We start from the raw sequence: 14,223 nt of genomic DNA on the forward strand, positions 1-14,223 counted from the left end.
TGTGATAGTGAGAGATAAGTCGGGTGACAGGAAGGGAATGGATGTGTAGATAATTGCTATTAAGTATGGTGGTGGGTGTTTTATAAAAATGCACCAAAATTAATATTTTCATTGAGGCCAGCAGGTCTTAGGGTACCAAGGCGAAAAATCCATTCGCTCTCTTTTTTATACAATTCTTTGGTCATGTCACCTCCTCGTATTCCCAAATGAATACGGTCCAGGCCAAAGACTTTGAAGTCTTTTATCTGACCTTTATGTTGAACGTGGAAGTGTCTGGCAACCGTAGTTAGTTGTCTCATGCGTGCCAGATCTTTAGACGCATTACGTATATTGCCCAGATGCTCTAGGATCCTCTCTTTCAGTTTTCGTGAGGTCATGCCGACATATTTAATATTACAGCTGCAAGTGATACAGTAAATTACCGCCTGGGTATTACAGTTGAAGAAATGTGGTATTGTGGTTGGTTGTCCGTACTTGTCTGTGACCCCATTGGTTCGAAATATATGTGTACAGGCCTTACATTGGCCACACGGAAAGGAACCTATTATGGTCGGCTTCCTAGGTATTGAAGGTAATAGGTGACTTCGAACTAATCGGTCTTTGATGTTTTTAGATCTACGCCAACTCATTTGTATGGATGGGCCCACAGCAGATGATAGATCTGGATCCAAACGGAGTATGGGAATGTGTTTGGTTATGGCATCTTGAAGCATTCTCCACTCCGGACAGAAGGTTCCTATAAATCTGATAGGATCTGTATCTTCTGAAGTTGTCTGTTTGGCCCTAAAAATAAGTTGCTCTCTCTTGACAGCAATAGTGGACTGGTAGGCTCTTTTTAATGATCGTTTGCTGTAGCCTCGGGCCAAAAGGCAGTTGGTAAGTTCCCAGCTCTTGATTTGGAAAATATGATCCTCAGAGCAGTTGAGTCGGAGTCGGAGGTATTCTCCTTTAGGTATGTTCTCAATGGTAGGCGGAAAGTGAGAGCTTGTTTGAAAAAGGAGACTGTTGGTTGCAGTCTCCTTTCTGTATAGTTCTGTTTCTAGATACCCCGTATGTGACCTGTAGATGTTCAAATCAAGAAAGGGAACCTGCTTGGGGCTGATGGTATGAGTCAAATTGATGTTCAAATCATTGGAATTCAATAATGCAATAAAATCCATTAAGAGTTCCTTATCTCCATTCCAGATGATGAAAACATCATCTATATACCTCAGCCACAAGTCCACGTGTGAGGTATATTTCTCATTTGCAAGGTTGAAAACGTGGAAGTGCTCCCACCACCCTAAAAACAGGTTGGCATACGTTGGGGCGCATGCTGCGCCCATGGCTGTTCCCCTTATTTGGAGAAAAAATTGGTCCTGGAACACGAAATAGTTCTTAGACAGGACAAAATCCAATAGTGTTAGAAGAAAATCCGAGAAGTCATTGGCTCCTCCTTGGTCTAGATAATACTTGACCGCTGTGATCCCCTGATGATGATTAATGCTCGAATAAAGTGATTCCACATCCAATGTTACTAATAAGAGATTATCACCACAGTGTACATTATGGATTTTGCGTAGTAGATCTGCTGTGTCCTGCAGATAAGAGGGTAAGGCAAGGACATAGTCACGGAGGTGAAGATCAAGGAACCGGCTCGGTTGTTCCAGGAGGCCCCCATTTCCAGACATAATTGGTCTTCCAGGCGGTGTAGAGGCATCCTTGTGTATCTTCGGAAGTAAGTAAAAGGTTGGCGTTCTTGGATTCTGTGTAGTTAGATATTTCTGTTCAGATCTAGAGATTGTGCCATTTGTTATTGCCCGTTGTATTATTAGATTATAGGCAGTTGAAAATCTAGTGGTAGGATCGTTGAGGAGTTTTTTGTAGCAGGAGGTATTGAGGAGTTGACGATGAGCCTCAGCGATATACATTTCTCGTGGCCAAATCACAATGTTGCCGCCTTTGTCAGATGGTTTGAAAATCACATCATGCCAGGTTTCCAGTTCTTGTAACGCTTTGCGTTCTTTGAAGTTAAGATTCTTAGGGAAGTGATAGAGGCCCTGTCGGGTTTGGGCATAGATATTGTCAAATTCCTTGGAGACTTGATTAAGAAAGACCCTAATTTCCGGGTTATTATTGTCAGGAGGAAAAAAGGTTGATTTGGATCTACATTGAGGTCTAGGATGAGTCGGTACATCGGCACTCGATTCTGCCTGTAATTCTTCCAGTTCTTGAATAGCATTTAAATCGTTAATGGAAAGGCATGACTCACTATCGTCAGATAGTTGCCCCTCTTGACGTTTGGAGAAAAACTTCTTTAGTAGGAGCTTCCTACCAAATAATCTTAAGTCTTTCTCCCAGGAGAATCGATTAAAAGATCTGGATGGAGAGAAAGAGAGGCCTTTGCTGAGTACTGCCATGTGATCAGGGGAAAGGGGCTGGGTAGATAAATTGATAACTTGTAATAAGCTCGATTGGTCAGAAGCTATCTCGTTGCCTTTCTCTGCCGGGCCGGATATCGTGATGTCCTTGATGTGTCCCAGTCCGAGTTTCGACCGTCGCGTCTTCTTTCCCCCTCTCCTTGTTTTCCTCGTGTTTTGACGCGGCCTCTTGATCTCTGACCTTGATCTAAAAAATGGGGGTGGAAGTTATCCGTTTCCTCGAAAGTTTCACTTGCCGAATCTCCACTAGTCGAAGATTCAAATTCCGAGAAGGTGGGATCTTCTCTTGGTTTACGGTTCCGATTTGGAGGTGTTGGATTCCACCTAAAAATGTCTCCTTTTGCAAAATCTTGTTTATCACGAATAAATTTGGTCCTTTTACGATCCACTATAGTTTGTTCATACAGCTCAAATTCCTTCTTATGTTTTTCGAAGGCTGCCTGGAAGGGTAGATCTTTTTCCCAAATTTCTAGTATTTTACCAGTTTCCTCTATTTCTTTCTCGACTTGGTCAAGTAGCAACGTGTCGTGTTTCACCAACAGGTGAAGTAATTCATGTGAGCACTTAAGTAGGGCCGCTTCCCATTCACTTTTCAGGTTATCACTTGCAAGGGGAAAGGAGGGGAATACCTTCGGTCTAAGGCCACGAGGCACGATCTTATGTTTAATGTAATTTTCTAATGTTGTAACATCCCATGAGAGCCGTGTCCTCTTCTGCAAGTTCCTCTGTAACTTGAGAAAAGGAGTACGCCAATCTGAGTTGGGAGTAGTGTGTTCATAGGTGTCTGAGAAAGGGTCTACAATGTTGGTTTTCAGGCGTTTTGACAGTTCAGTTTTTAGTGAAAAAGTGGACATACTGGGTTGGCAGACTTCTTATAATATGAGTATTGAGCCCCTTGTTATGAGATGTAGGGGGGCTGGCTGACAGTCTCATGGACTGAGGAGCAAAAGTGGCTGCTAAAAGAGATCAAGGGGATAAGAATATAGATATAACAAAGATATAGAGGATTAATCAAAAAAGAGAGACCGTGCCTTGGTCAGAGACTGTATTTATCCTACAGCATAGACGTTTGGTAGCAAGAGAAAGAAGGACCTGGCACCGGTATAAATTATAATAGAATGAAGAAAAAGCCAAAGTGGACAGATATTGAAAAGGAAAACGGCTTCTCAATTATGGTCCTTATTGGCGGTGCGCCCAGAGCTAGAAGGTATCTGTACATACACACGGAGAAAAAGAAAGCTCTGGTGTGGGCGCACTCTTGAAAGAAAAATCAAAAAAATTTAATAATTTTTTTTTTTTTGAAAATGAGTGGAAAAATTGTAAAAACAATATTTATTGTCAAATTGATTAAAAGTTATTAGTTATCCCACTATGATCAAAACGTGTCTAGGTGTTGGTTAATAAATAATTAAATTATTATATTGTATTGTTCTTTATTGGAAACAACCAATAAAGGTATAAGACAACAGGAGAAGAAAAGAAAAGAAATGTTCTGGTCTCGTAAATCACACAGAATAGATTAGAAAGGTTGCAGACACTGAATAGTCTAGCAACCGTTTCTCCTGACCAGCACAGAAATTCTGTGTTACTGACAACAGAGAGATCCAATAATATGTCTTTGAAAGACCAATCCGATGGTCAATGTCGGACAAATTACTGATCACCAGGTATACCATCAATCACAAATTGAAATTTAGAGACATATCTGAAACATTTTTGGAGCATACTGCAGACATAGCCATACTGGGTGGAAAAGAAAAGAAGAGGAGAAAAAAGGAAAGACAAGAAGAGAAAAGGAGAAAGAAAAACGGGTAAAAATGGAAGGAAAAAATGGAAATAGGGGAGAGACGGGGGAGGGGGTAAAGAGGTGAGAAAGTGGTGATCCTGCTGTTGGTGTCCACCCTTCTAGTGAAGGGGAATAGTGTCCTTCTCTACAACACCAGGTATTCCCAAAAAGTCTCCTTTGAGGTACTGACCCGGCCCAACGCTGCTTAGCTTCCAAGATCGGACGAGATCGGGCATTAACAGCGTGGTATGATAGTAGAGAGGCTATCTACCAATGAGAGTGCACCTATGTAGGAAATGTGAGAGAGAATGGGGAAAAGAGGGGAAGTGCAAAAAATGGTGTGGATCTGCTTTCCTCGTTTTTTTTTTTTTTTTGAAAATGAGTGGAAAAATTGTAAAAACAATATTTATTGTCAAATTGATTAAAAGTTATTAGTTATCCCACTATGATCAAAACGTGTCTAGGTGTTGGTTAATAAATAATTAAATTATTATATTGTATTGTTCTTTATTGGAAACAACCAATAAAGGTATAAGACAACAGGACATCAATTTGACTCATACCATCAGCCCCAAGCAGGTTCCCTTTCTTGATTTGAACATCTACAGGTCACATACGGGGTATCTAGAAACAGAACTATACAGAAAGGAGACTGCAACCAACAGTCTCCTTTTTCAAACAAGCTCTCACTTTCCGCCTACCATTGAGAACATACCTAAAGGAGAATACCTCCGACTCCGACGCAACTGCTCTGAGGATCATATTTTCCAAATCAAGAGCTGGGAACTTACCAACCGCCTTTTGGCCCGAGGCTACAGCAAACGATCATTAAAAAGAGCCTACCAGTCCACTATTGCTGTCAAGAGAGAGCAACTTATTTTTAGGGCCAAACAGACAACTTCAGAAGATACAGATCCTATCAGATTTATAGGAACCTTCTGTCCGGAGTGGAGAATGCTTCAAGATGCCATAACCAAACACATTCCCATACTCCGTTTGGATCCAGATCTATCATCTGCTGTGGGCCCATCCATACAAATGAGTTGGCGTAGATCTAAAAACATCAAAGACCGATTAGTTCGAAGTCACCTATTACCTTCAATACCTAGGAAGCCGACCATAATAGGTTCCTTTCCGTGTGGCCAATGTAAGGCCTGTACACATATATTTCGAACCAATGGGGTCACAGACAAGTACGGACAACCAACCACAATACCACATTTCTTCAACTGTAATACCCAGGCGGTAATTTACTGTATCACTTGCAGCTGTAATATTAAATATGTCGGCATGACCTCACGAAAACTGAAAGAGAGGATCCTAGAGCATCTGGGCAATATACGTAATGCGTCTAAAGATCTGGCACGCATGAGACAACTAACTACGGTTGCCAGACACTTCCACGTTCAACATAAAGGTCAGATAAAAGACTTCAAAGTCTTTGGCCTGGACCGTATTCATTTGGGAATACGAGGAGGTGACATGACCAAAGAATTGTATAAAAAAGAGAGCGAATGGATTTTTCGCCTTGGTACCCTAAGACCTGCTGGCCTCAATGAAAATATTAATTTTGGTGCATTTTTATAAAACACCCACCACCATACTTAATAGCAATTATCTACACATCCATTCCCTTCCTGTCACCCGACTTATCTCTCACTATCACACTATCCTTCTCACATTCTTCACAAGCACACATTCCCTATCACCAATTCCCCCCTCCCCCCCATCCCTGTCACTCTTCCCACCCTCACTATCTCTCACAATATCATTTAACTCAATGTTGCACACACCCACTTAATCATCTTGATCAATGTGCATCATACCTACATCCCCCCCAGTAAATGGGGGGCTTCACTTCTGATCCCCAACACCATCAATCCCTACTTCAGCAGCAGTATTCACACACAGTTCACCCCATTTATTTCTTCATCCTCTTTCACCCTCTTTATCACTTCACATTGCAACCTAGCACGTCCCTGTGACCTATTCACCACAATTTCAGTAAATCCTCTATAATAACCCAAAACATTTTTTTTTTTTCTGATTAATATTTCTAATAACAATTTTCATCAACTTTATTTTTATCATTATTTATTCATTTTTCATTTTTTTATTAATAATCTAATTTTTACATGTTCTTTTTATTTTGCACTATACATAGGTTTCTATATTTTTACCATTTATTTTTTCATGTTATCACTTTTGGTCTCTATCATACTATGTCAGCATTATCTATCCACAGCTCTATGGATCCGATTGTAATATACATAACACGAGCAGTTACCTCGTGTGCCCGGGTTACCATGGTAACACATAGTTCCCCCCTTTGGAATACTGGCATACCCTTTCACAACATGGCGCCATCCTACTCATCAGTATAAACACGTCAGCCAGGTTTTCCTCCCCCTTTTCCCCTGCGCATACTCATCGGCGCACCATCCCTTCCCTGCTTATTATACCCTCTGCACGCGTCGCAGATGTCATCACGTCAGGTATTTCCCTGCGTGCACATTCTTCAGTATCTCCCTGCCCATGTGACCGCACTCCGGTCATGTGCCGCTCACGTCAGCCACGTTGGCATATCACGTGCCGCTGACGTCACCCGGCACACACAGGGAACGCGCTCGAACAGCTGTTTATGATCAGTGAGCAAAATGTGATTGGCTGCTACCCCAATTGACAGGGTTTTTAAACCTCACATCGAGACAGGAAACATGAGATCCTGGAAGTGAACAAGCCCAGCGGGTGAAACGCGTTTTCACGGGATCCAAGCAGGAGATTCTTTCATGGATATTCACTGATTACCAGAGGTTCCCGGAATTGGATTTCCACATATCATGAGTATCAAACTTGTTTATCCTTTACCTTATAGATGTTAATCACAATCATGTTATAGAGACGTAGTAATCTCAACTTGGTGGTTTTCCACCTACCGCATAGTTTGTAGCATATCTGACATCTGCTTATATAACTCAGAAATTTATCTGCATATGCTTCAGACAACATGCTAACCCTGTGCAAAAACAGTGAATTTATACCACTGCACTATTAAGTGCCTAGGCACAGGACGTAGTTGGTTCCAGTTTCCTAGGAACCGTCCATCAATCTTTGTGCTTTGTGCATGACATGCCAATTCTTCCTATATAGAGACAACAGGCACGCCATCCTCCTCCCTTTGACAATCCATCCGCGACCTTTAACTCTATATTATTTTACTGACTTCACTCTCCCATTTCTTCCACTCCTCCCTGACTTTCTCCACTGACCCAGCCCCTTCTGTGGACTCTCATCCTCGATCCAGGGGTATCATTTGCCAACAGGCAGATGAGTCCCCCCGCCTAACGAGGAAAGCAGATCCACACCATTTTTTGCACTTCCCCTCTTTTCCCCATTCTCTCTCACATTTCCTACATAGGTGCACTCTCATTGGTAGATAGCCTCTCTACTATCATACCACGCTGTTAATGCCCGATCTCGTCCGATCTTGGAAGCTAAGCAGCGTTGGGCCGGGTCAGTACCTCAAAGGAGACTTTTTGGGAATACCTGGTGTTGTAGAGAAGGACACTATTCCCCTTCACTAGAAGGGTGGACACCAACAGCAGGATCACCACTTTCTCACCTCTTTACCCCCTCCCCCGTCTCTCCCCTATTTCCATTTTTTCCTTCCATTTTTACCCGTTTTTCTTTCTCCTTTTCTCTTCTTGTCTTTTCTTTTTTCTCCTCTTCTTTTCTTTTCCACCCAGCATGGCTATGTCTGCAGTATGCTCCAAAAATGTTTCAGATATGTCTCTAAATTTCAATTTGTGATTGATGGTATACCTGGTGATCAGTAATTTGTCCGACATTGACCATCGGATTGGTCTTTCAAAGACATATTATTGGATCTCTCTGTTGTCAGTAACACAGAATTTCTGTGCTGGTCAGGAGAAACGGTTGCTAGACTATTCAGTGTCTGCAACCTTTCTAATCTATTCTGTGTGATTAACGAGACCAGAACATTTCTTTTCTTTTCTTCTCCTGTTGTCTTATACCTTTATTGGTTGTTTCCAATAAAGAACAATACAATATAATAATTTAATTATTTATTAACCAACACCTAGACACGTTTTGATCATAGTGGGATAACTAATAACTTTTAATCAATTTGACAATAAATATTGTTTTTACAATTTTTCCACTCATTTTCAAAAAAAAAAAAAAAAAATTATTAAATTTTTTTGATTTTTCTTTCAAGAGTGCGCCCACACCAGAGCTTTCTTTTTCTCCGTGTGTATGTACAGATACCTTCTAGCTCTGGGCGCACCGCCAATAAGGACCATAATTGAGAAGCCGTTTTCCTTTTCAATATCTGTCCACTTTGGCTTTTTCTTCATTCTAGTATAATTTATACCGGTGCCTGGTCCTTCTTTCTCTTGCTACCAAACGTCTATGATGTAGGATAAATACAGTCTCTGACCAAGGCACGGTCTCTCTTTTTTGATTAATCCTCTATATCTTTGTTATATCTATATTCTTATCCCCTTGATCTCTTTTAGCAGCCACTTTTGCTCCTCAGTCCCTGAGACTGTCAGCCAGCCCCCCTACATCTCATAACAAGGGGCTCAATACTCATATTATAAGAAGTCTGCCAACCCAGTATGTCCACTTTTTCACTAAAAACTGAACTGTCAAAACGCCTGAAAACCAACATTGTAGACCCTTTCTCAGACACCTATGAACACACTACTCCCAACTCAGATTGGCGTACTCCTTTTCTCAAGTTACAGAGGAACTTGCAGAAGAGGACACGGCTCTCATGGGATGTTACAACATTAGAAAATTACATTAAACATAAGATCGTGCCTCGTGGCCTTAGACCGAAGGTATTCCCCTCCTTTCCCCTTGCAAGTGATAACCTGAAAAGTGAATGGGAAGCGGCCCTACTTAAGTGCTCACATGAATTACTTCACCTGTTGGTGAAACACGACACGTTGCTACTTGACCAAGTCGAGAAAGAAATAGAGGAAACTGGTAAAATACTAGAAATTTGGGAAAAAGATCTACCCTTCCAGGCAGCCTTCGAAAAACATAAGAAGGAATTTGAGCTGTATGAACAAACTATAGTGGATCGTAAAAGGACCAAATTTATTCGTGATAAACAAGATTTTGCAAAAGGAGACATTTTTAGGTGGAATCCAACACCTCCAAATCGGAACCGTAAACCAAGAGAAGATCCCACCTTCTCGGAATTTGAATCTTCGACTAGTGGAGATTCGGCAAGTGAAACTTTCGAGGAAACGGATAACTTCCACCCCCATTTTTTAGATCAAGGTCAGAGATCAAGAGGCCGCGTCAAAACACGAGGAAAACAAGGAGAGGGGGAAAGAAGACGCGACGGTTGAAACTCGGACTGGGACACATCAAGGACATCACGATATCCGACCCGGCAGAGAAAGGCAACGAGATAGCTTCTGACCAATCGAGCTTATTACAAGTTATCAATTTATCTACCCGGCCCCTTTCCCCTGATCACATAGCAGTACTCAGCAAAGGCCTCTCTTTCTCTCCATCCAGATCTTTTAATCGATTCTCCTGGGAGAAAGACTTAAGATTATTTGGTAGGAAGCTCCTACTAAAGAAGTTTTTCTCCAAACGTCAAGAGGGGCAACTATCTGACGATAGTGAGTCATGCCTTTCCATTAACGATTTAAATGCTATTCAAGAACTGGAAGAATTACAGGCAGAATCGAGTGCCGATGTACCGACTCATCCTAGACCTCAATGTAGATCCAAATCAACCTTTTTTCCTCCTGACAATAATAACCCGGAAATTAGGGTCTTTCTTAATCAAGTCTCCAAGGAATTTGACAATATCTATGCCCAAACCCGACAGGGCCTCTATCACTTCCCTAAGAATCTTAACTTCAAAGAACGCAAAGCGTTACAAGAACTGGAAACCTGGCATGATGTGATTTTCAAACCATCTGACAAAGGCGGCAACATTGTGATTTGGCCACGAGAAATGTATATCGCTGAGGCTCATCGTCAACTCCTCAATACCTCCTGCTACAAAAAACTCCTCAACGATCCTACCACTAGATTTTCAACTGCCTATAATCTAATAATACAACGGGCAATAACAAATGGCACAATCTCTAGATCTGAACAGAAATATCTAACTACACAGAATCCAAGAACGCCAACCTTTTACTTACTTCCGAAGATACACAAGGATGCCTCTACACCGCCTGGAAGACCAATTATGTCTGGAAATGGGGGCCTCCTGGAACAACCGAGCCGGTTCCTTGATCTTCACCTCCGTGACTATGTCCTTGCCTTACCCTCTTATCTGCAGGACACAGCAGATCTACTACGCAAAATCCATAATGTACACTGTGGTGATAATCTCTTATTAGTAACATTGGATGTGGAATCACTTTATTCGAGCATTAATCATCATCAGGGGATCACAGCGGTCAAGTATTATCTAGACCAAGGAGGAGCCAATGACTTCTCGGATTTTCTTCTAACACTATTGGATTTTGTCCTGTCTAAGAACTATTTCGTGTTCCAGGACCAATTTTTTCTCCAAATAAGGGGAACAGCCATGGGCGCAGCATGCGCCCCAACTTATGCCAACCTGTTTTTAGGGTGGTGGGAGCACTTCCACGTTTTCAACCTTGCAAATGAGAAATATACCTCACACGTGGACTTGTGGCTGAGGTATATAGATGATGTTTTCATCATCTGGAATGGAGATAAGGAACTCTTAATGGATTTTATTGCATTATTGAATTCCAATGATTTGAACATCAATTTGACTCATACCATCAGCCCCAAGCAGGTTCCCTTTCTTGATTTGAACATCTACAGGTCACATACGGGGTATCTAGAAACAGAACTATACAGAAAGGAGACTGCAACCAACAGTCTCCTTTTTCAAACAAGCTCTCACTTTCCGCCTACCATTGAGAACATACCTAAAGGAGAATACCTCCGACTCCGACGCAACTGCTCTGAGGATCATATTTTCCAAATCAAGAGCTGGGAACTTACCAACCGCCTTTTGGCCCGAGGCTACAGCAAACGATCATTAAAAAGAGCCTACCAGTCCACTATTGCTGTCAAGAGAGAGCAACTTATTTTTAGGGCCAAACAGACAACTTCAGAAGATACAGATCCTATCAGATTTATAGGAACCTTCTGTCCGGAGTGGAGAATGCTTCAAGATGCCATAACCAAACACATTCCCATACTCCGTTTGGATCCAGATCTATCATCTGCTGTGGGCCCATCCATACAAATGAGTTGGCGTAGATCTAAAAACATCAAAGACCGATTAGTTCGAAGTCACCTATTACCTTCAATACCTAGGAAGCCGACCATAATAGGTTCCTTTCCGTGTGGCCAATGTAAGGCCTGTACACATATATTTCGAACCAATGGGGTCACAGACAAGTACGGACAACCAACCACAATACCACATTTCTTCAACTGTAATACCCAGGCGGTAATTTACTGTATCACTTGCAGCTGTAATATTAAATATGTCGGCATGACCTCACGAAAACTGAAAGAGAGGATCCTAGAGCATCTGGGCAATATACGTAATGCGTCTAAAGATCTGGCACGCATGAGACAACTAACTACGGTTGCCAGACACTTCCACGTTCAACATAAAGGTCAGATAAAAGACTTCAAAGTCTTTGGCCTGGACCGTATTCATTTGGGAATACGAGGAGGTGACATGACCAAAGAATTGTATAAAAAAGAGAGCGAATGGATTTTTCGCCTTGGTACCCTAAGACCTGCTGGCCTCAATGAAAATATTAATTTTGGTGCATTTTTATAAAACACCCACCACCATACTTAATAGCAATTATCTACACATCCATTCCCTTCCTGTCACCCGACTTATCTCTCACTATCACACTATCCTTCTCACATTCTTCACAAGCACACATTCCCTATCACCAATTCCCCCCTCCCCCCCATCCCTGTCACTCTTCCCACCCTCACTATCTCTCACAATATCATTTAACTCAATGTTGCACACACCCACTTAATCATCTTGATCAATGTGCATCATACCTACATCCCCCCCCAGTAAATGGGGGGCTTCACTTCTGATCCCCAACACCATCAATCCCTACTTCAGCAGCAGTATTCACACACAGTTCACCCCATTTATTTCTTCATCCTCTTTCACCCTCTTTATCACTTCACATTGCAACCTAGCACGTCCCTGTGACCTATTCACCACAATTTCAGTAAATCCTCTATAATAACCCAAAACATTTTTTTTTTTTCTGATTAATATTTCTAATAACAATTTTCATCAACTTTATTTTTATCATTATTTATTCATTTTTCATTTTTTTATTAATAATCTAATTTTTACATGTTCTTTTTATTTTGCACTATACATAGGTTTCTATATTTTTACCATTTATTTTTTCATGTTATCACTTTTGGTCTCTATCATACTATGTCAGCATTATCTATCCACAGCTCTATGGATCCGATTGTAATATACATAACACGAGCAGTTACCTCGTGTGCCCGGGTTACCATGGTAACACATAGTTCCCCCCTTTGGAATACTGGCATACCCTTTCACAACATGGCGCCATCCTACTCATCAGTATAAACACGTCAGCCAGGTTTTCCTCCCCCTTTTCCCCTGCGCATACTCATCGGCGCACCATCCCTTCCCTGCTTATTATACCCTCTGCACGCGTCGCAGATGTCATCACGTCAGGTATTTCCCTGCGTGCACATTCTTCAGTATCTCCCTGCCCATGTGACCGCACTCCGGTCATGTGCCGCTCACGTCAGCCACGTTGGCATATCACGTGCCGCTGACGTCACCCGGCACACACAGGGAACGCGCTCGAACAGCTGTTTATTATCAGTGAGCAAAATGTGATTGGCTGCTACCCCAATTGACAGGGTTTTTAAACCTCACATCGAGACAGGAAACATGAGATCCTGGAAGTGAACAAGCCCAGCGGGTGAAACGCGTTTTCACGGGATCCAAGCAGGAGATTCTTTCATGGATATTCACTGATTACCAGAGGTTCCCGGAATTGGATTTCCACATATCATGAGTATCAAACTTGTTTATCCTTTACCTTATAGATGTTAATCACAATCATGTTATAGAGACGTAGTAATCTCAACTTGGTGGTTTTCCACCTACCGCATAGTTTGTAGCATATCTGACATCTGCTTATATAACTCAGAAATTTATCTGCATATGCTTCAGACAACATGCTAACCCTGTGCAAAAACAGTGAATTTATACCACTGCACTATTAAGTGCCTAGGCACAGGACGTAGTTGGTTCCAGTTTCCTAGGAACCGTCCATCAATCTTTGTGCTTTGTGCATGACATGCCAATTCTTCCTATATAGAGACAACAGGCACGCCATCCTCCTCCCTTTGACAATCCATCCGCGACCTTTAACTCTATATTATTTTACTGACTTCACTCTCCCATTTCTTCCACTCCTCCCTGACTTTCTCCACTGACCCAGCCCCTTCTGTGGACTCTCATCCTCGATCCAGGGGTATCATTTGCCAACAGGCAGATGAGTCCCCCCGCCTAACGAGGAAAGCAGATCCACACCATTTTTTGCACTTCCCCTCTTTTCCCCATTCTCTCTCACATTTCCTACATAGGTGCACTCTCATTGGTAGATAGCCTCTCTACTATCATACCACGCTGTTAATGCCCGATCTCGTCCGATCTTGGAAGCTAAGCAGCGTTGGGCCGGGTCAGTACCTCAAAGGAGACTTTTTGGGAATACCTGGTGTTGTAGAGAAGGACACTATTCCCCTTCACTAGAAGGGTGGACACCAACAGCAGGATCACCACTTTCTCACCTCTTTACCCCCTCCCCCGTCTCTCCCCTATTTCCATTTTTTCCTTCCATTTTTACCCGTTTTTCTTTCTCCTTTTCTCTTCTTGTCTTTTCTTTTTTCTCCTCTTCTTTTCTTTTCCACCCAGCATGGCTATGTCTGCAGTATGCT

At 42.1% G+C, this 14,223-nt stretch overlaps 3 pseudogenes; 2 read left to right on the plus strand and 1 right to left on the minus strand.

Moving 5' to 3' along the window:
• Positions 1–4,348: 4,348 nt before the first annotated feature.
• On the minus strand, positions 4,349–4,466 carry LOC134937806 (5S ribosomal RNA; annotated as a pseudogene).
• A 3,183-nt stretch (positions 4,467–7,649) lies between these two features.
• Positions 7,650–7,767, plus strand: LOC134937808 (5S ribosomal RNA; annotated as a pseudogene).
• A 6,130-nt stretch (positions 7,768–13,897) lies between these two features.
• On the plus strand, positions 13,898–14,015 carry LOC134937809 (5S ribosomal RNA; annotated as a pseudogene).
• The last annotated feature ends 208 nt before the right edge of the window (positions 14,016–14,223 follow it).

Source organism: Pseudophryne corroboree, chromosome 6 (genome assembly GCF_028390025.1).
Source record: "Pseudophryne corroboree isolate aPseCor3 chromosome 6, aPseCor3.hap2, whole genome shotgun sequence".
Taxonomy (NCBI): Eukaryota; Metazoa; Chordata; class Amphibia; order Anura; family Myobatrachidae; genus Pseudophryne; species Pseudophryne corroboree.